Raw genomic sequence first — 21842 nt, 5'->3', positions numbered from 1 at the left:
TCTGAGATTGGATGGAGAGTCCTCAGCTCCACATCCCTGCAACACACTCCCGTTCACCAACAACTGCTTCACACTCCTATTCACCCCACCAGCTCTGTGCATGCCCCCTCATTCACCTGCGATTTTCCCCCCCCACAAACCCCTGTTAGCCTGCCACCTCCACTGAAGCGTGGGTGAACACAAAACCCCTTACAGACGGGGCCAGATTTGATCCAGAGTCATTGACTTAACAGGACCATAACACCACCTGTGGCATAAATATTCCCAAACCAATGCTCTAGGGCACTGGGAGAGCAAACAGCTCAAATTCTGCATTTGAGAAGTTTGAACTGCTGCACAACCATCAGGATCAAAGAACTTCCCACTCCGCTTCGCTATCTTAGACTTACTCCTTTTGGATTTGATATTGCACTTGTTTTAATTAGTTTGCCACGGCTGCCATTTGCATCTCCTTGAGCCTTTCCTCCACTTTGGAATAAATTTGTCCTGAATCCTGTGGAAAATGTCCAAAAACACCTGCCATTTTTCCCGAGTTATCCTACCAGCTAGTGTATCTTTCCATTTTATTTTGGCTAGATCCTCCCTCATAGCTGCATAATCCCCTTTATTTAACTGCAGTACAGATGCTTCTGACTTCCTTTCTTTTTCCCTTTCTAATTGCAGCTCAAAAGTAACCATACCATGCTCACTATTCCCTAATGGCTCTCCTACATCGAGGTCACTTATTAACTCTGCGTCGCTGCACAGCACCAAGTCCAGAATCGACTTCCTCATGGTATGTCCCTCCACTAGCTGCTCCAAGAAAGTATCTCGTAGACATTCAATAAACTCACTCATATGTTCCTGCCCCCGTCTGATTATCCCAGTCCACCTTCATGTTGAAGTCCCCCATAACTACTGTATTGCTACCACTTTGACATGCCACTCTTAATTCCTGATTTATACTTCTACCGATATCTGAGTTAATTTTCGGAGGCTTGAAAATGACCCCCATTATGGTCTCATGCCTTTACAATTTCTTAATTCTATCCAAACAGACTATACCCACCTGTTTCAATGTCTTTCCTTTCAAACGCCTGAATTTCATTTCTTACCAACAGAGCTACCCCACCTCCTCTTCCTAACTTTCTGTCTTTTCTATAGGACTGTCTTGGGTAAACTTGTACCTTTCACTTTGTTCGTTTTAGATTGGTCACAGTGTTTGAGCTACCGAAAGAAAATAGAGACACACACCGAGAGCAGTTCAGTCTACACAAATGTTTATTTCAAATATAAAGCAGGTTTCAAACTACAATATGCAAGCCTGCCTAATCATACTTAACAACGCCTGGACTGGTCCCAACTGCCGAAGCGAGGCAATGACGGCACACTTGTAGTAGGCTGCCGGGGCGCCGGTAGCAGCTCCTTCACCTCCCCCGACCGGGACGTTGCTCGGACTCTAGCTGTTCTTCCTTCTTGACAAGGGATGTTCCCATCCCTCGGAGAGTCTAAACTTCAGCAGCAGGACCACAGACTTTTATACCCCAAAAACAATTAATCATGCACCCACTCCCTCTAACATTTGTCAGTCAAAATCAAAGCTGAGCATACTATTCTACAATTTAGAAGATGAATTATTATGGAGCAGGATGCTATGATATCCTGGTTTATCTCATAGATACAAAGACTTATTGAAACTTTTAAGGCTTTAGCAATACCGTGCCATCCTGTATTTAGGAAAGAACAATTAATCATGCACCCACTCCCTCTAACATTTGTCAGTCAAAATCAAAGCTGAGCATACTATTCTACAATTTAGAAGATTGATTATTATGGAACCAGGATGCTATGATTTCCTGGTTTATCTCGTAGATACAAGGACAACTTACAACTTCTTGAGCAAGACAGGTTGTGACCAATACGTCAATTTCAGAGTGTCGTATTTGACAACTGCTTTCCCTGGGCCTTACGGTGGAATTCCATTTCAAAGTGTATCTTCAGATAAATCCCCATGGCTGAGTTTAATTACATCTGCTAATTCTGAAAGTAAGGTGACCTGAGTGTGGCCCCAGTGTTGTCAGTTTCACATAAGCAAGGAAGCATCTGAGCACATGGTTTTAACCCTCCATTATAAGGACGTGTACCCGGGAACATTGATTTCCCAATCCCGCCTTTCCCGCAGCCATGTCTCCGTAACTCCGACAACGTCATAACCTCCCATTGCCATTTGCGCCTCAAGCTCATCCCTTTTATTCCTTACATTCCATGCATTCATACACAATACCTTGATACCATATCTCCTTTCTCCCTCCATCTTTGTTCTCGATGCACTTGCCCCTACTCTCCTATCACTTTTAGTTCCCTTTTTCCTGACTGTTTCACCGTCTAACAGAACCACTCCTATATTCACTCTCCTATCTGCTTCCCTATCCGTCCTGTTCCCTTACCCCTGCCAAATTCGTTTTAAATTTGAAGGTGGATTCCCATGGAGATAGAAGGCTTTGGGTCCGCTGGCCTTTATAAATCATAGCATGGAATATAGGATCTGGGGAGGTGATGTTCAGAGTGTTGGTGAGGCCAAGTTTGGAGTATTGTATGCCTTTCTGGTCCCCAAATTATAGGAAGGATATCAATAAGGTAGAGAGAGTGCAAAGAAGTTTGACGAAAATGTTGCCTGGATTGCAGTATTTTGGATACGTAGAAAGATTGAGTAGACTGGGACTTCATTCATTGGAGCGTAGAGGGTTGAGCGGGGATTTGATAGAGGTATTTAAAATTATCAAGGGAATAGATAGAGTAGCTGTGAATAGGCTCTTTCACCTCAGGGGAGCAGAGATTGGAACAAGGGGTCAAAAGTTAAGTGGCAAAACTTGAGAAGTAATACAAGAGGATGCTTCTTCACTCAGAGTGGTGGCTGAGTGGAATGATCTACTGGAAGAAGTTGCGCCAGGGTCAATTCTGTCATTTAAGATGAGGTTATATGAGTACATGGATGCGAGGGGGTGGGGGGGTAATGGTCAAGGGAAGTAGGTAGGTGGAACTCGTGGAGTTTCACGTAAATCGGTGCTTTAGGTGCCATGAGCAAGTTGGCTCTTTCTTGCACTCGACTTGATTACGTGAAACCTTTCTGGGATAGAATCAAGGAACTTATTAAAATTTAAACTTTCACTTGATCCTAAAGTATTTTTATTGGGTTATATGAAGAAATTGAGTTTAGAATTAAAATTAGATGAGTCTCAAATTGCTCTTTGAGATTGGCTTTAGCTGGGGCTAGAAAATGACGAGTATTCAATGGTGGCATTCAGAAAGGAGGTCTTGTATTCCATTAGAAAAGATAACGTATAATACAAGCCTTGTCTACCAGTGGAAATATTAAACAGGCAGAATACTATTCATAGTCTGAAAATGAGAGGTTATCCATATAAAAGAGATCAGGAAGAACTTCTTTAGCCAGAGGGTCGTGGATGTGTGGAACTCACTGCGGCATACAGCAGTGGAAGCCAGATCGCTGGGAGTATTTTAAAAAGAACGACAAATATCTCATTAGTGAGGGCATCAAGGGATTATGGGGGAAAGGCCAAAAATGAGAACTAGTGTAGAGTAGCTTAGTAAGATTTATGGAACAGACTCGATGGGCCTAGTGGCCTGGTTCTGTTCCTTTGTCTGTGATCACTAATGGAGTTACTTCAGAAATGTACAGAAAAAAAGCTCCTAAATTAGAAATTCATAAATCAAGATTAAAATGGGAATCTGATTTGAAAGTTAAAATATGAAAATGATTAAGTACAACTAAAATTATTAATGTCAGGTCGAGACTGGTACAATATAATCTTTTTTACATCGATTATACTTGACACCCAATTAAAATAAATTTAATTTGACATTATCAGATTTGTCTTGGATGTAATAAAGTAGGTTCTTTTATGTGGATAAATGTGAGGTGATCCACTTTGGAGGCAAGAACAGGAAAGAGGACTATTATCTCAACGGTATCTGTTCAGGAAATGCAGAGAGACTTGGGTGTTGCTGTGCATCAGTCGTTGAAAGTGGGTGTGCAAGTCCAACAGGCGGTGAGGAAGGCATTCATAGCAATAGGATTTGAGTACAGAGATCCTGCTGCAGCCGTACACGGCCTTGGTGAGACCACACCTGGAGTACTGCGTGCCATTTTGGCCTCTTTAATCCGAGGAAGGACATCCTCGCCGTGGAGTGGGTGCAGAGAAGATTCACTAGACTGATACCAGGGATGGAAGGACTTGCAGATGAAGAAAGGTTGGATAGACTAGGCTTGTATTCTCTGGAATTTAGGAAATTGAAGGGGTATCTTATAGAAACAAAATTCTAAAGGGTTTAGACAGACTAGATGCAGGTAGGTTGTTTGCAATGCTGGGAACAACAGAACCAGGGGTTACAGTTTAAGGATAACCATACTATAACCATATAACCATTTACGGAGCGGAAACAGGCCATGTTGGCCTTTCGAGTCCGCACCAGTTCACTGATTTTATTCGCCCTCTTCAGGCATTGGGGGAAGGTTTTCAGGACCGAGATGAGGAAAGATTTCTTCTCTTGGAGGATGATGGATCTATGGAATTCTTTGCTACAGAAAGTAGTTGAGGCTGGTTCCTTGTCAATGTTAAAGAGTAGGTTAGAATTGGCCCTTGTGGCTAAGGGGATCAGGAGGTATGGGGAGAAGGCAGGAACTGGGTACTGATCAGCCATGATCGTATTGAATGGCAGGGTAGGTTTGAAGGGCCAAATGGCCGAATCCTGCACCTATTTTTCTATGTTTATATATTCTACTTGGGTTTGTCCAAAATATATACATTTTGGTCCAAAATTAAAATTTTGAACACTCCCAATGGATCCTAGAATATTTTTCCTGGAAGAGACTAAAAATATTTGGATTAAACTGGATTTTTACAGGTTGCTTTAGCTGTTTCATATTTGGAGGACCAAGTCACCAAATTGCAGAATCCATGTGATTGAAGAAGTGCAGAGATTGGTTAGGATATTGCTGGGACTTGAAGGTGAACACACCAGGGCCTACAGCTGGTCCTCAATGTTGTCGACACATTCTTGGAAAGTGTGACTTGAAGTGAAATGAAGGTTTTACCATGGGCTCAATGATCAAAAATAAGAGTTCCTATTGGGCGATCCTGTCTCTCAATCCACCACAATCTCTGAACCTCTGAATTGTAGTTGTGGCCTCCCCGTTCTTTTCTGAGCTGAGACCAATATTGACGTTTTGGTCATGGTTACAGATGGGCTGGAAATACTGAAGAAGTTTCCTCTTGCCTTACTCAGTTGCAGTGTCCATACTGGATGGGTAACCCTGGCCATTGATCAGCAGATCCAGAGAACACAGCACAGTACAGGCCCTTCAGGCCTTGATGTTGTTCTAGCCCATATATTCATTCCTTAAATATAACGTACTAAACCAATGGTTCTCAACCTTTTTCCTTGCACTCACATACCACTTTTAGTGGTACGTGGGTGGAAAGAAAGTTCAAACCCTATTTTAAAATAATCATATGAACAATCTAGAACCGTCATTCTCAACCTTCCCTTCCCACTCACCTACCACATGAAGCAATCCCTTAATGTTCAGAGATTACTTAAGGTGGTAGGTGAGTGAGAAGATGAAGGTTGATAACCTCTTTCTGCAGGCCAACTAATTCTGAATCCACACAACCAAGGTTCCACAGATCCTTTGCCTCATGACTATCAGAATGAATCTACCCTGGGCAACCCTGTCAAAGGCCTCACTAAAATCCACACACCCCACATCCACTCCCCTGCCCTTCATTTGTTATTTCATTGTTTTCAAACACTTTCTTTCCCCCCCATTCATGAGTCATCCCTGACTAATCACGGAACCAACAGTCAAAGGACAAGGCCAGTGCCATTTTTATAAATGAGATTTGATATTTGCTTAAGTTGTCGTTTGTTTCCATGAAATTACCTCAAAGATATTGCTGCGGGTCGCCTGTGGAGGCCACTCCTGTGATCGCGGTTCGTTTTACTGCGCTTTTTTGGCCAAAATGGCCACACTTTCACGCACGACCACGCGGTACATAGAAAGATTAATGATGCCTAGCGTCCCATTGGCCTGAAATATTCTATTAAATTTTATTAAAATTTTCAAAGAAAAGCTTAACATAACGTAATACATTTTGCTTATTTTCAAGTTGTGGAGAGTGAGGAGGATTTTCATGGATTACAAAAGGATTTGGACTATTTGGAAAGATGGCAGATGGAGTTTAATGTAGGTAAGTGTGAGGTGCTTTATGTTGGGAAGAATAACCAAGACGTATGCATTGAAGGGGAGGGCATTGAGGAACAGAGGGATCTTGGAAGAATGGTTCAATAGACAATAAGAGCTGGAGTAGGCCCTTCGGCCTGTCGAGCCAGCACCGCCATTTTACAGATCATGGCTGATAACTACTATCAGTACCCCTTTCCAGCCTTATCCCCATAACCCTTAACTCCTTTGCCCACTAGAGTCTTATCTAACTCTCTTTTGAACATAATCAGCGAATCTGCCTCTACCACCCTCTGTGGTAGAGCATTCCACAGATTCACACTTCTCTGGGTAAAAAAATGTTTTCTCATCTCCGTCCTAAAGGACCTACCCTGTATTCTTAAACTATGCCCTCTAGTCCTCGTCTCCCCCATCACTGGGAACAAGTAATCCGACTTCACCCTATCTGTGCCCCTGATAATTTTGTATACCTCAATCATGTCCCCCCTCATCCTTCTAAACTCCATCGGATACAAGTCCAGTTTTTCTAGCCTTTCAGCATATGTCAACCCCGCCATCCCTGGAACTAACCTTGTAAATCTGCTCTGCACATCCTCTATAGCTAGTATGTCCTTCCTCAAAATTGGAGACCAGAACTGGACGCAATACTCCAGGTGGGGTCTCACCAGGGCCCTGCACAACTGCAGAAGGGCGTCTCTGTTCCTATACTCCAATCCCCTCTTTATGAAAGCCAACATGCCATTTGCCTTCTTCACAGCTTTCTGAACGTGCACGTTAGCCTTCAGTGACCGGTGAACAAGTACACCCAGATCCATTTGCTACTCCCCACACCCTAGCCTGTCTCCATTTAAATAATACTCAGCTTTCCTATTATTGCCCCCAAAATGGATAACCTCACATTTGCTCACATTGAACGTCATCTTCCATTCAGCAGGCCACACCCCCAACCTGTCCAAGTCCCTCTGCATTTCCCTGACATCCTCCTCACACCCCACACCGCCACCCAGTTTAGTGTCATCTGCAAATCTGCTCATGTTATTAATAATCCCCTCATCCAAATCATTTACATAAATTACAAACAACTGAGGACCCAATACCGATCCCTGCGGCACTCCACTCGTCACATGCTGCCATCCTGAAAAAGACCCGCTTACTCCAACCCTTTGTTTCCTATTTCTTAACCAATTTCCTATCCATGTCAGCACCTTACCTCCAATACCATGCTCCCTGATCTTGCCCACTAGTCTCCCGTGCGGTACCTTATCAAAGGCCTTCTGGAAGTCCAAATACACCACATCCACTGGCTCTCCCAAGTCCACCCTCTTTGTCACATCCTCGAAAAATTCTAGAAGGTTAGTCAAGCATGACTTACCCTTAAGGAATCCATGCTGACTAGCCCTGAAACTATTTCTGCTTAAGTGTTCTGCTATTACTCCTTTTATGAGAGATTCCAATATCTTCCCCACCACTGACGTCAGGCTGACCGGTCTATAATTTCCCGTTTTCTTCCTCCCTCCCTTCTTAAAAATCGGCACCACATCAGCCACTCTCCAATCCTCAGGGACCTCCCCCGAATCTATGGAACTTTGGAAAATGTCGACCAGTGCCTCCACAATTTCCATAGCAACTTCTGGGATGCAGCCCATCAGGCCCTGGGGATTTATCAGCCCTCAGTCCCAACAATTTACTCACAACCTCCTCCTTCTAGATCCGGACATCCATTAGATCCCCTACTTCCCCAGGAAAGATCCCCAAGTCTCTTGACTTATATCCTCCTTGGTGAAGACAGATGCAAAGTATTTGTTAAATTCCTCAGCCAACTCCTTGTTTCTGGTAATAATTCCACCCTTTTCCATTCTTAATGGACCAATTGTAGACAGAACCAATTTCTTCCTCTTCACATATTTAAAAAAGCTTTTGCTATCCTCCATTATAATATTTGCTAATTTCCTCTCGTACTTCATTTTCCCCTCTCTTATGACTGCTCTTTGAAGGTTTCCCAATCCTCTAATTTCCCACTCCGCTTCGCTATCTTATACTTACTCCCTTTGGATTTGATAGTGCACTTGATTTCATTAGTTAGCCACGGCTGCCATTTGCATCTCCTAGAGCCTTTCCTCCACTTTGGAATAAATTTGTCTTGAATCCTGTAAAAAAATGTCCAAAAATACCTGCCATTTTCCCCAGTTGTCCTCCCAGCTTGTGTATCTTTTCATTTTATTTTGGCGAGCTCCTCCCTCATAGCTGCATAATCCCCTTTATTTAACTGCAGTACAGATGCTTCCGACTTCCTTTCCTTTTCCCTTTCTAATTGCAGCTCAAAAGTAACCATACCATGGTCACTATTCCCTATGGCTCCCCTACATCGAGGTCACTTATTAACTCTGCGTCGCTGCACAGCACCAAGTCCAGAATCGACTTCCCCCTGGTATGTTACTCCACTTGCTGCTCCAAGAAAGTATCTCGTAGACATTCAATAAACTCACTCTCTTGTGTTCCTGCCCCCGTCTGATTATCCCAGTCCACCTTCATGTTGAAGTCCCCCATAACTACTGTATTGCTACCACTTTGACATGCCACTCTTAATTCCTGATTTACACTGCCACCGATATCTGAGTCAATTTTCGGAGGCCTGTAAATGACCCCCATTATGGTCCTCATGCCCTTACAATTTCTTAATTCTATCCAAACAGACTCTACCCACCTGTTTCAATGTCTTTCCTTTCAAACGCCTGAATTTCATTTCTTACCAACCGAGCTACCCCACCCCCCCCTTCCCAACTTTCTGTCTTTTCTATAGGACGTGTACCCGGGAACATTGATTTCCCAATCCATTTGTGGGAATTAGGTCGTGTCCACAGGAAAAAGGGAATCTCAGGGTTGGATGTGATGTCGTGTATGTTCTCTGCCAATCAATGGGAAATCTCCAAATCTTCAATCTTGGTGCAAGAGCCCACGAGGTACAAAGCAACCATCTCCTGTCCAAGCTGCAGATTGCAAGGGCTGTAAAGTGCTGCCACCGCCTGTTCACACCGAGTACTGCATGCATGAAGCGAGAGGGGGATAGAGAGAGAGAGAGAGATCTAGGTATAATACCACCACCTGGTGTCCAGACTCGCGAACTACAGGATACATGATTTTTATTTTTCATGGGAGTGTTGGAGAATGAGAGGAGACTTGATTAAGGTTAACAAAATAGAGCAAGATGGATAATATGGAGCTCCAATGAACAGGGAGGTCTCACCTGTGAAGGAGCAAGTGTGAGATCTCCCAGTTCATTCTTGCTCGGGCAGTGGTGGCCAATTCAAAACAGCTCCAATTAGGGGAAGAGAATATGCTGTTTCACGTCATGGGTTTGAAACGGTTTCCCCAGTTGTGCCATTCAGACTCAAGAGAGCAGATGCTTGCAGACAGGAAGGAAACCTAGTTTTATTGTGGAGAATTGCTTGTTTTTTGGGGTGAAGGTTGTTTGTGGTCTGAGATTCCTAAATATTTTACAATGGAAGCAGCACTTTTCCTTGTGCCTGATTGCTACATAGCGGGTAAAATGTCTCAAATCTATCGCTCAGCCAGTACTTTTGGTCATTGATTTGGAGAGAGAGTGATGGCTTGGCAATATTTATAGCATGGTGAGTCCAAAGCTCTCAAAGCGACAGTGTGGAAGGAGTTTGTCTGTTCTTTGTGTTTTCTGCCACCCTTGAGAACTTAAAAAGTGTCCGTGAATTGTGGTATTGGTGAGACACAAGCTTGTTTTGCCCTCTTTTTGTTCTGTATGTCTATAAAGTTTCAGTTTAGGGATAAAATGTCCAGACACTGTTCTGTTCAAAAGTCTAGTAACCAAATCAGATTCTCCCGAGTTCTTGTCATGGATATGCATCAAGAAGCCTGTTTAGCAGCAGTCGTGTTGCATTAGAGGTGCACATACAATTTTCAAAAATAATGAGTTTGAAACCAGAAAAAGATCAGGTCGTGCCCAAAGGTTCATCTGTGCTGTTCAATTGAATTGATGCCCCCAGGTCCAGAATGTGCACTTCCACCCCATGGTCTTGAGCTTCCCAAATCGCCAATGAACTTACGGCCCCCTTGAGCTGTGGAGTGTGGGAGGAAATCCACACAGACACCAAGAGGATGTAGAAACTTCTTGCAGTCAGTGCTGACTTGATCCTGGGGTGACTCGTGCTGGAGAGGTGGGACTACTGTCCTGCCTTCACCTTGTGATGGCTGATTTTTGTCTGTTGGTGGATGGAGGTCTGACATGATATTCCCTTGGCCTTGAGGGAAAGAAGAGTAGAAATTGCAAGGGCTCTGACAGAAATATTTAAAACCTGTTTATCCACGGGTGAGGTGCCAGAGGAATGGATGTAATCTAATGTTCCTTTGTTGAAAAACGGCTTCAAAAGCCAACCAGGTGAGCCTGACAGTGATAGGTTAATTATTGGAGGGTAATCAGAGAGTACCTCGAAAAGAATCTGTTCAAATAGCTGGCCTTGATCAACCATAGCATAGAATACGGGAGTCGGGCAGTGAGGTTGAGACTAGACAAGATATTGGTGAGGCCCTGTTGAGAGTACTGTGTACAGTTCTGGTCACCAAATGAGAGGAAAGCTATCAACAAAGTAGAGAGGGTGCAGAGAAGATTTAAGTCAATGTTACCTGGATATCAGCAACTAGATTACAAAGAAAGATTGAGCAAATGAAGTCTTTATTCTTTGGATTGTAGATGGTTGAGAGGGGATTTGATCGAGGTCTTTAAAATTACTAGGAGGATAGAACGAGTTGATGTGGATAGACCTTTTTCATTGCGGGAGCAGAGATTGAAACAGGAGGTAAAAGTTTGGAAGTAACATGAGGGGGAACTTCTTTACTCAGAGTGGTAGCTGAGTGGAGTGAGCTTCCGGGAGAAATAGTGGCGGCAGGGTCCATTTTGTCATTTCAGGGAAAATTGGAGGGGAGGGGAATGCAGAGAGGTGGTACGAGAGGAGAGTATTTAGTTCAGTGCAGAGAAGAAGGGCCAAGTGACCTGTTTCTGTGCTGTAATTGTTATAGGGTTAAAATGTGTGGCAGTAACTTGGAAGTCCGATGCGTATTTGGGAATGGGTCGATGGCCACACTGAAATAGGCCGTTGATTTCCACTTGAAATAATTACATCGAATTCACGGATCAAATTTGAATTTCTCTTTTGAAGATTTGGGATGTGTATTTACCAATTGTCGGAATTAAGTTTTAACCACCCAACACGAACTTTCTGACTCCTAAAACCAAGAAAACCAAGATTTTATTTGAGAGTTTTGGTCAATTTTTATAAATACTATCTAGATGTTTTCTCTCTTTATTGTTTTCTATTGGGCAGCTGTGGGAGGGGTTACTTTTTAAATCACTATGCATTAATTTTATCTTATTTTCAAATAAGAAATTTAAGTTTTTTAATGCATATGTTAAATTAAATGTAAAAATGTTACAAATAAGATGAATGAAGAATTGTTTCAGGAACTGGCGATCTTCCACGAGTGCCGTGAACCCCAGGAAGCAGGAATGTGTGAACGAAACACAAAACTGGCCAGAAGAACTGAGGAAACACAGCTAAAAGTGTCCAAAAAGGTGCTGATGCCATCTTGATTTTAATGCAGGTGACACCGAGGAATGCGTTGGGGCGGAGATGGTCTATGGGCAGCCAATACGGACGCCTTGGGGAACAAAGCCCGCACCACCAGTAGGGATGGATAATGGTGGGTAATGAATAAGCATATATTAGAGACACTGAGAGAGAGCGACACACACATACCCAGACAGACAGACACACACACACAGACACAGAGAGACAGATACACACACACAGACACACAGAGAAACACACACAGACAGAGACAGAGAGAGAAACACTGACAGCGAGAGAGAGACAGACAGAGACACAGACAGAGACACACACAGACAGAGACACACACAGACAGACAGATAGAGAGACACACACAGACCGAGAGAGAGACACGCACACAGAAAGAGACAGAGAGACACACATAGAGACAGAGAGAGACACACACACGACACAAAGAGACAGACACACACACACAGCCAGAGACAGAGACAAACACACGACACAGAGAGACTGAGACAAACACATGACACAGAGAGACAGACACACACACACAGATACATACACACAGACATAGATAGAGACACACACAGAGACATAGACACACAGATATAGAGACACACACAGAGACACAGACAGAGAGACACACAGACAGCCACACAGAGAGAGAGACACACACAAACAGAGAGAGAGAGACACAGACAGAGAGACACACACACAGACACACACAGATACAGAGACACTGAAAGAGACACAGACAGAGAGAGAGAGAGACACACACATACAGACACAGAGAGACACACATTGTGACACAGGGAGAGAGACACACACAGACAGTGACACACAAAGAGACACAGACAGAGACACACAAACAGACACAGAGACACACACAGAGGGAGATACACACAGAGAGACGCAGAGAGAGAGATAGAGAGACACACACATACAGACACAGAGAGACACACATTGTGACACAGGGAGAGAGACACACACAGACAGTGACACACAAAGAGACACAGACAGAGACACACAAACAGACACAGAGACACACACAGAGAGACGCAGAGAGAGAGATAGAGAGACACACACATACAGACACAGAGAGACACACATTGTGACACAGGGAGAGAGACACACACAGACAGTGACACACAAAGAGACACAGACAGAGACACACAAACAGACACAGAGACACACACAGAGGGAGATACACACAGAGAGACGCAGAGAGAGAGATAGACACAGAGAGAGACACAGACACAGAGAGAAACACAGACAGAGAGACACTCAGACACAGAGACACACAGACACAGAGAGACAGACACAGAGAGACACACAGACACAGAGAATCACACAGTCACAGATACACACACAGACCGATAGACAGACAGTGAGAGACACACACAGACAGAGAGAGAGACACACACACAGAGACACACACAGACACAGAGAATCACACACAGACACACAGAGACATAGAGAGAAACACACAGACGTAGTGACACACGCACACAGACAGACAGAGACCCCTTGGTTGTGCCCTTCACCTTCGCACTTAACTCCCTCATCTCTCCTGGCAGGATCTCATCACCATTCCTACCCTTGGACCATGACATCTATCTGCTCATCCTCCTTCCTGAGAATGGTGTGAACTCTACCCTAGAAACCCCACAGCAAAGAAAAGGGACCCTTCAGCCCTTCTCGTCCATGGTGAAATATCATTCTGCCAGTCTCATCGACCTGCACCCAGTCCCTAACCCTCCTGACTTCCCACATCCATGGATCTCTGCAATTGATTCTTAAAACGTAAGAGTTTGAATGTTAAATGGTACACCATTGAGGAGTGTTGTCAAACAAAGGGATTGAGGAACTGTGGTACAGAACTGCCCGAAAGTGGAGTCCCATGTGGAGATGGGGGGGGGATGGGGGGAGTGAAGAAAGCTTCTGGTATTTTGGCCTTCAGAAATGAGAGGATTGAGTGCAGGAGGTGGGAGGCCACGAGGAAGTTGGACGAGGCATGGGCGAGGCCAACTTGGGAACATTGTATGCCGTTTGGGTGGCCGGAGGAGAGGAAGGATAGGAATGAGACAGCGCGTCGAGGAGAGGGACAAGAAGGTGGTCTGGCTTTCGGGGTTTGAGTTCCAGGGGAAGGTTGGACAGGCTGTAACTTTATTTCCTGGAGCGTAGAAGATTGAGGAAGATTTGAAAATTGTGAGGGGGGGCGGATCGTGTCCATGGGGACAGGCTGTTTCCAAGGAGAGTGGGAGAGATTCAAAGAGGAGGACATGGATTGAGATTGAAGCGGGATTTTTTTCCCTCAGAGGTGGGTGGGAGCGTGGAATGAGCTTTGGGCCAAGGTGGTGGAGGTGGGATGGACTGGAATCTTGGGGGGGAATGTGGGGCAGGTCCTGGTGTGGAAATGTGCAGCCTGAAGGGGAGATGGACTGGAGGCCCGAGGCAACTCTTGGACCCTTCCCCAGTGGGACGAGGTTCTCAGGACAGAGGGGGCTCCAAAGGGCTCCATCCAGGGGCTCGGGGTGACGGAGAAGAGATCCCGTGCAGGGGTGGCTAAGCTCTCGCGAGAGCGACCCCTGTGGGCCGCCATGTTGCTGATCTTTCCCGCCTTTGGAGCAGTTGGTCGCGAGCGGGAGAGGTTCGTGTCGGTGCTTCACGGGCGGGAATCGGGGCATTTTGGGAGCGACACCAGGGAGGCGGGAGTTTCCACGGGTCGCCCTTTGGGTCCGGGGTGGCCGGAGCTCGGAGGGGAACGGGCGGGGAGATGGTTGTGTGGTGGGGCCGGGGAACCGTGAGTGAGTTTGTGTCGGGGTGACATTAGGGTTTGTGGTTGTCGGGGCCCGCGAGGCTGAGGGGGGCGGTGCCCGCGAGACTGAATGGGGCGGTGCCCGCGAGACTGAATGGGGGTCGAGGGCCGCGAGACTGAATGGGGGTCGAGGGCCGCGAGACTGAGGGGGGTCGGGGGCCGCGAGACTGAGGGGGGTCGGGGGCCGCGAGCCTGATGGGGGGGCGGGGGCCGCGAGGCTGAGGGGGGACGGGGACCCAGAAGGCTGAGGGAGGACAGGGACCCAGAAGGCTGAGGTGGGACGGGGACGGGGACCTAGATGGCTGAGGGGGGATGGGGACCCAGAAGGCTGAGGGGGGACAGGGACTCAGAAGGCTGAGGGGGGACGGGGACTCGGAAGGCTGAGCGGGGACGGGGACTCAGAAGGCTGAGGGGGGTGGGGACCCAGAAGGCTGAGGAGGACGGGGACCCAGAAGTCTGAGGGGGACGGGGACGGGGTCCCAGAAGGCTGAGGGGGGACGGGGACCCATAAGGCTGAGGTGGGACGGGGACCCAGAAGGCTGAGGGGGGATTGGGACCCAGAAGGCTGAGGGGGGATGGGGACGGGGACCCAGAAGGCTGAGGGGGGATGGGGACCCAGAAGGCTGAGGGGGGACGGGGACCCAGAAGGCTGAGGGGGGGCGGGGACCCAGAAGGCTGAGGAGGGACGGGGGCCCAGAAGGCTGAGGGGGGACGGGGACCCAGAAGGCTGAGGGGGGACGGGGACCCAGAAGGCTGAGGGGGGACGGGGACCCAGAAGGCTGAGGGGGGACGGGGACCCAGAAGGCTGAGGGGGGACGGGGACCCAGAAGGCTGAGGGGGGACGGGGACCCAGAAGACTGAGGGGGGACGGGGACCCAGAAGGCTGAGGGGGGACGGGGACCCAGAAGGCTGAGGGGGGACGGGGACCCAGAAGGCTGAGGGGGGACGGGGACCCAGAAGGCTGAGGGGGGACGGGGACCCAGAAGGCTGAGGGGGGACGGGGACCCAGAAGGCTGAGGGGGGACGGGGACCCAGAAGGCTGAGGGGGGACGGGGACCCAGAAGGCTGAGGGGGGACGGGGACCCAGAAGGCTGAGGGGGGACGGGGACCCAGAAGGCTGAGGGGGGACGGGGACCCAGAAGGCTGAGGGGGGACGGGGACACAGAAGGCTGAGAGGGGACGGGGACCCAGAAGGCTGAGGGGGGACGGGGACCCAGAAGGCTGAGGGGGGACGGGGACCCAGAAGGCTGAGGGGGGACGGGGACCCAGAAGGCTGAGGGGGGACGGGGACCCAGAAGGCTGAGGGGGGACGGGGACCCAGAAGGCTGAGGGGGGACGGGGACCCAGAAGGCTGAGGGGGGACGGGGACCCAGAAGGCTGAGGGGGGACGGGGACGGGGACCCAGAAGTCTAACGTGGGACGGGGTCCCAGAAGGCTGAGGGGGGACGGGGACCCAGAAGGCTGAGGGGGGACGGGGACCCAGAAGGCTGAAGAGGGACGGGGACGGGGACCCAGAAGTCTGAGGGGGGACGGGGACCCAGAAGGCTGAGGGGGGACGGGGACCCAGAAGGCTGAGGGGGGACGGGGACCCAGAAGGCTGAGGGGGGACGGGGACCCAGAAGGCTGAGGGGGGACGGGGACCCAGAAGGCTGAGGGGGGACGGGGACCCAGAAGGCTGAGGGGGGACGGGGACCCAGAAGGCTGAGGGGGGCGGGGACCCAGAAGGCTGAGGGGGACGGGGTCCCAGAAGGCTGAGGGGGAACAGGGACCCATAAGGCTGATGTGGGACGGGGACGGGGACCCAGAAGGCTGAGGGGGGACGGGGACCCAGAAGGCTGAGGGGGGACGGGGACCCAGAAGGCTGAGGGGGGACGGGGACCCAGAAGGCTGAGGGGGGACGGGGACCCAGAAGGCTGAGGGGGGACGGGGACCCAGAAGGCTGAGGGGGGACGGGGACCCAGAAGGCTGAGGGGGGTTCGGGGACCCAGAAGGCTGAGGGGAGACGGGGACCCAAAAGGCTGAGGGGGGACGGTTCTTGGACCCAGAAGGCTAAGGGGGGACGGAGACGGGGACGGGGACCCAGAATGCTGAGGGGCGACGGGGACCCAGAAGGCTGAGTGGGGACGGGGACGGGGACCCACAAGGCTGCGGATGCCTGGAGCGCATGGCCGGGCAGGATAGTGGAGTCTGGAATAATAGCGACCTTTAACATTTAGACAGGCACATTGATGCAAGAAAAATAGTGGGTTACGGGTGTGAGTGGATAAAGGTTCAGTTTGTAGGTTTGAGCTATTGTCTTGTGACCCCAATACCCCTGAGCAAAAAGCTCTGCAAAAGTATGGACACCGCCCTGGACATCTCAGGTAAAAACCCTCCACCATTGAGAACATTTGCAGGGAACGCTGCTGTCAGAGAGCAGCAGAAATCAAGGATCCACATTACCCGCTCTGTTCTCACTGTTCCCATCAGGATAGAGGTATAGCCAGGTTCAGGAACAGCTGCTACCCCTTCACCACGAGACTCAACACACATTCAGGGACTCATTTAAAGAGTCTCCCTTTTGCACTTTGAATTTTTTCTCTCTCTATTGCAGTTTGTTTTCATTTCCACATTTTCAGAGATTACAAGTCGATGAGTCCAGTTGGGGAAACTTGGTTTTGCTCTATATAATGGTTACTTTTAACTCCTTTTATTGTTCATTTATATTAGTGTCTGGGCCCCTATGTGGTCCAGGTACAGCTGACAGACCTTTACCAAAGGGTCACGTTTATGTGATTTTTTTTTTCCGTAGGTAACTGCAGTTCATTTCCACAGCCCAGCGTGCTATCGGACATCCAGTTGATCGTGATACATCTCTTCGCGAAGGCCAGTGCTATTTTTATAAATGAGATTAGATATTTGGTCAAGTTGTCGCTTGTTTCAATGAACAGATTGCTCCAGGTCTCACGTGGAGGTCACTGCTGTGATCGTGGTTAATTTTTCTGCGCTTTCTTGCCAAAATGGCCTCACTTTCACGCACGACCACGTAGAAAAGTTTAATGAAGCTCATCATCCCATTGGCCTTCATATCTATCCTATCAACCTGAGCGGCAACCTTGAGGGATGTTTGCATTTGAACCCCAAAGTCCCTCTGTTTATCCTCACTCATGTAACCGACTGGTAACCTTGTACCCAGCCTTCTGGTTTGTCCTTCCAAAATCCATCACCTCACACTTACCTGGATTGAAATCCTTATCCTTCGACAACCTTCAGCTTCATCCACAACTCCTCCAACCTTCACATCATCTGCAGACTTTCTGACCCATCTTCTGCCTCTTCATCCAGTTCATTTATAAAAATCATCAAGAGCAGGGGTCCCAGAACAGATCCTTGTGGCACTCCACTCCTCTCTGCTTTCTTCCAACAAGACAATTTTTTATCCACAGCCAAAGTTACCCTGATCCTTTGCCAAATTGCTTTCTGATGAGTCTCGTCAAATTCTTGCTAAAATCCATGTAGACCACATCTACCACACGACCCTCATTCATTTCCTTTGTTACCCCACTCAAATAAAACTCATTTAGACTCACGAGGCATGACCTTCCCATCACAAAGCCATGCTGACTGTCCTTGAGAAGTCTGTACTTCTGCAAATGCTCATAGATCCTATACTGGTCTATAATTCCCAAGATTCTCCCCATTACCTTTTCTAAACAAGGCGACTGCATTTGATGGTTTGAGCTGGATTTTGGGGGCAGGGGGCTGGGTGTTTGTGGGCAAGGGCTGGGTTTGGGGGCTGCAGGGGACTCAGGGAATTCTCTTTTCCTCTTGACTGCAAGGAACACTATGTCTGACTTCCTGCTAATCTGATTCTGTCTGCTTTATGACTGAATGAAGTGAATTTTGTGTCATATTGCACTTTATACCATGACAATCAATTGAATTTTGATCTTGGCATGTTTGGAAGAATGTTCTTAGTGACAGTGACCCAGGTTCAAATCTGTCACCATGTAAGGGGTTTGAGTGTTTTTTTTTCTCACCCTTGTTGAAGTCGATTTCCTGTCAAGGTACAAAAAGGTACAGTAACAAACCACAAACTCTAAAACACAGTCTTTATTGAGTCATGCCAGCAGGAATGAGGGGTACCAGTGGTGGGTGAACAGACTCACCTCACTATCAATGTTTGAACGGCAGTTAAAGAACACCGTCACATGGTAGAGCTTTTAAGACATTTTCCTGCCAACAAATTGGATAACATTTCTTGGAAGGTATTAGTACAGCTTCTGCTTTACATTTTGCACATCCTCTTCCTCAAGACATAGAAAGGATTTGTTGTTGGCAATTTAATCTCATGTGCCCATTATAATTAAGAACATCCTTCTGGTCTACAAAATTTCAACAGAAATCTGGAAGGGTTGCTCACAGTACACATTGGTAATCATTCTCTGCCTGTCTGATTTCTGGTTTCCAATTTACACATGTAAATGTCTAATTTCATAGGAATTTTTAATTCTTGAAGTTGACAATGGTGGCTAACAGTTCAAAGCAGAAACTGCCATTCTGGGACTGAGTGGTGCTGAAGGCTTCTTGCAGCCTTTGGATCAAACCTGATGAGCCTCCTTCAGGTGGCCAGAATACCCCCGATGTAAAGTCACATATTCTACCTGAATGCGGCTGTAAGGAGGCCATGTGAAAGAGCCTGATGCGGCTCGGAGGAGTACTTACCAATCTTCCTTCGGGAGGTGTGATCTCCGTGTCTGAGCAATACCCCCGAGGACCCTGAATGCAGCCGCCTGATGATAATCAGCCAGGGACCCAAATCCCCGTGCCTGACAGCCCCCCTCCTCGTGCCCGTCAACCCACCCTTCCCGCGTCCGACAGCCCCATTCACCTCATCCGAGAGCCCCTATCACCGCGCCCGACACCACACATCACTGTTGCCTGACAGCCTCCCCTGCCCCAACATCCTGTGCCAGCCGCACCTGCCCTGATGTCCTGCGCTGACAGGAACTGGAGTGCGCTCTGAGGCGCCTCTCCTGCAGCTGTCCCTTTCAGGCTGCCATCTGAAAGAACATTCCATAGGGCTGTTTCTGCTTCTGCAGACTGATTCTTGACGTAGAATGCAGCTGAAAGTGGCTCCAGCTGTAGTCAATTCGCACTATTGTTTTAGAGATGAGGCAGGCATTAGGATATGAGACTCAGTCGAGGAGTTGAGAATTGATTCCTGTCTGAAATGTCCTTGGTCACTCTCTCTCCTAGCTTCCTGGCAAAATCTGTGTGATGATGTCTTCATCAGAATTATCAGAACAAATCCAGCTAATATTCTGCACCCTTCAAATTGGAAAGTGAATGGGGGGATTTGTGTGGTCAGGGCTTAATACGACACAGAATGATGCAGGTCTGTGTGGATTCAGTTGAAATGAGAGGGCAGATAACGTTTAACTTATCCCTTATCCCCCAACAAACCCACTCCCCCAATGCTAATCCCCCAAATGGCACAAGGTTGAACTGAGTCCTTTCAGGGTGAGAGGCAGAAAAGTGGCCTTTGTTCTGTACAAGGGCCAACAGATGCCAAGGACCGATCACCTCAAGGAGTGAACGAGGATTTAGAATAGGTTTTCCCCAACACAGAATAAAGTAGGAGCAGGAGGCTGTTTCTCTCCGTGAGCCTATTCTGCCTTTAGGTGAAGGACCACCAGAATGAGGAATAAAGAATGAAGCTGGAGGAACTCAGCAGGTTAGGCAGTGTCCATGGAGAGAGATGGTCAGTTAATGATTCAGGTCCGTACACAGACTGAAGCGAGAAGGGGAGCTGGCACAAAATTGGGAGGGCCCAGTGCCTCGGAAGCCACAGAGGATTACAAGACCACCCGACAGGCTGAACTTGTGATGGACACTATGAACTATGTATGTCATAAAGTACAGTATGTGCTCTGTGTCGCCACATCACCTTGTTGAGTTTTATCTCAAAGAAGTGGTGAAAGGCTTTGATATAGATGTATGGACTGGCCAGTCCATATCTACCTGACCTTCTCCAACCTCTCCCTTAGCTCCACCCTGGATTTCCCGGACTTGCCCCCTCTTGCTTCTGTTCATGGAACCTGGCCCAGTCGTGTATCAGTAATGCTCATGTTTTTGGTCATTGAAGGTGTTTAATCACTCCATCCTATTTGACGTGATTATTGTGTGCACCACAATGCTGATCCCAAAGGCTTTGGGCAATGTGTACACCTGGTGTAACTGTGCCCAAACTGTCTGGGCTGCACACGTAGATGAGGAATCGAACTCCCACTTTGAGTTGACTCAGAGAATTAATGAAGGACACAGAGTTTCACCAAACCACACTCCAACTCTCTTTCGTTCTTATATGCAAGATTCTTTGCACAAAACAGAGAGAGAGTTATTGATCGTATTTACACCAGCTTGACTTCAAGTTACTAGATAGTCTCGCGAGCCATTTACTTGAATGATGGCTCGCGTGGCAGCACCCACTTCTGGCGACTGTGGGTCACTCTGATTAGGGCGTCCGAGCAATGCCAGCATAAATGTTGCCAATATTTAGGAGAAGTGTTGCCCAATTAAGGAATGGTTGTGGTGTTTTGGAGAATGTGTGTACAATGGTTGTTTTGGGAGAAGTGGAGGTTCTAATAAACAAAAACTGAAGGTTGTGTTTTGAAGGAAAGTATGGAGTGTTTTGCTAAAAAGGGACAAAAGTTGTATTTTTCAAACTATGTCCTGTTTTTGGGTCAAAACCGACATCTTTGCTGTGCAAAAATGTGTGCAATTTTCATTTCAAAAGCCAAAACTGTGATTTACAAATTGGGGTTGAAAAAAACATCTGTGCTTTGTAAAATATGAGACTATAAGATACAGGAGCAGAAGTAGGTCATTTGGCCCATTGTGTCCATTCCATCATGAACTGATCCATTCTCCCACTCACCTTTAATACCTTGACTATTCAGATATGTCACGGAGTTGTGTTAACCTTTAATATTAATTTAATATTTCTCGTATATAAAAATGTCTTAGTAAATTAAATTACTGAAGTAAAATATTGTACCTGTATTCTTGATGAGTTAGCTTGGATGTTTCCAGGTGTACAGAAGCCATACCACTTGAGAACATTAAAGCAAAAACTGTGTCTGGGGCTCGAGAAAAATTTTTTCAATTGGTTTGGTTTGCCTCAAGAAATGAAATCAGATCAGGG

The sequence above is a fragment of the Narcine bancroftii genome, unplaced genomic scaffold (assembly GCF_036971445.1).
Source record: "Narcine bancroftii isolate sNarBan1 unplaced genomic scaffold, sNarBan1.hap1 Scaffold_123, whole genome shotgun sequence".
Lineage (NCBI taxonomy): Eukaryota > Metazoa > Chordata > Chondrichthyes > Torpediniformes > Narcinidae > Narcine > Narcine bancroftii.
Note: the sequence above shows the minus strand (reverse complement) of the source record.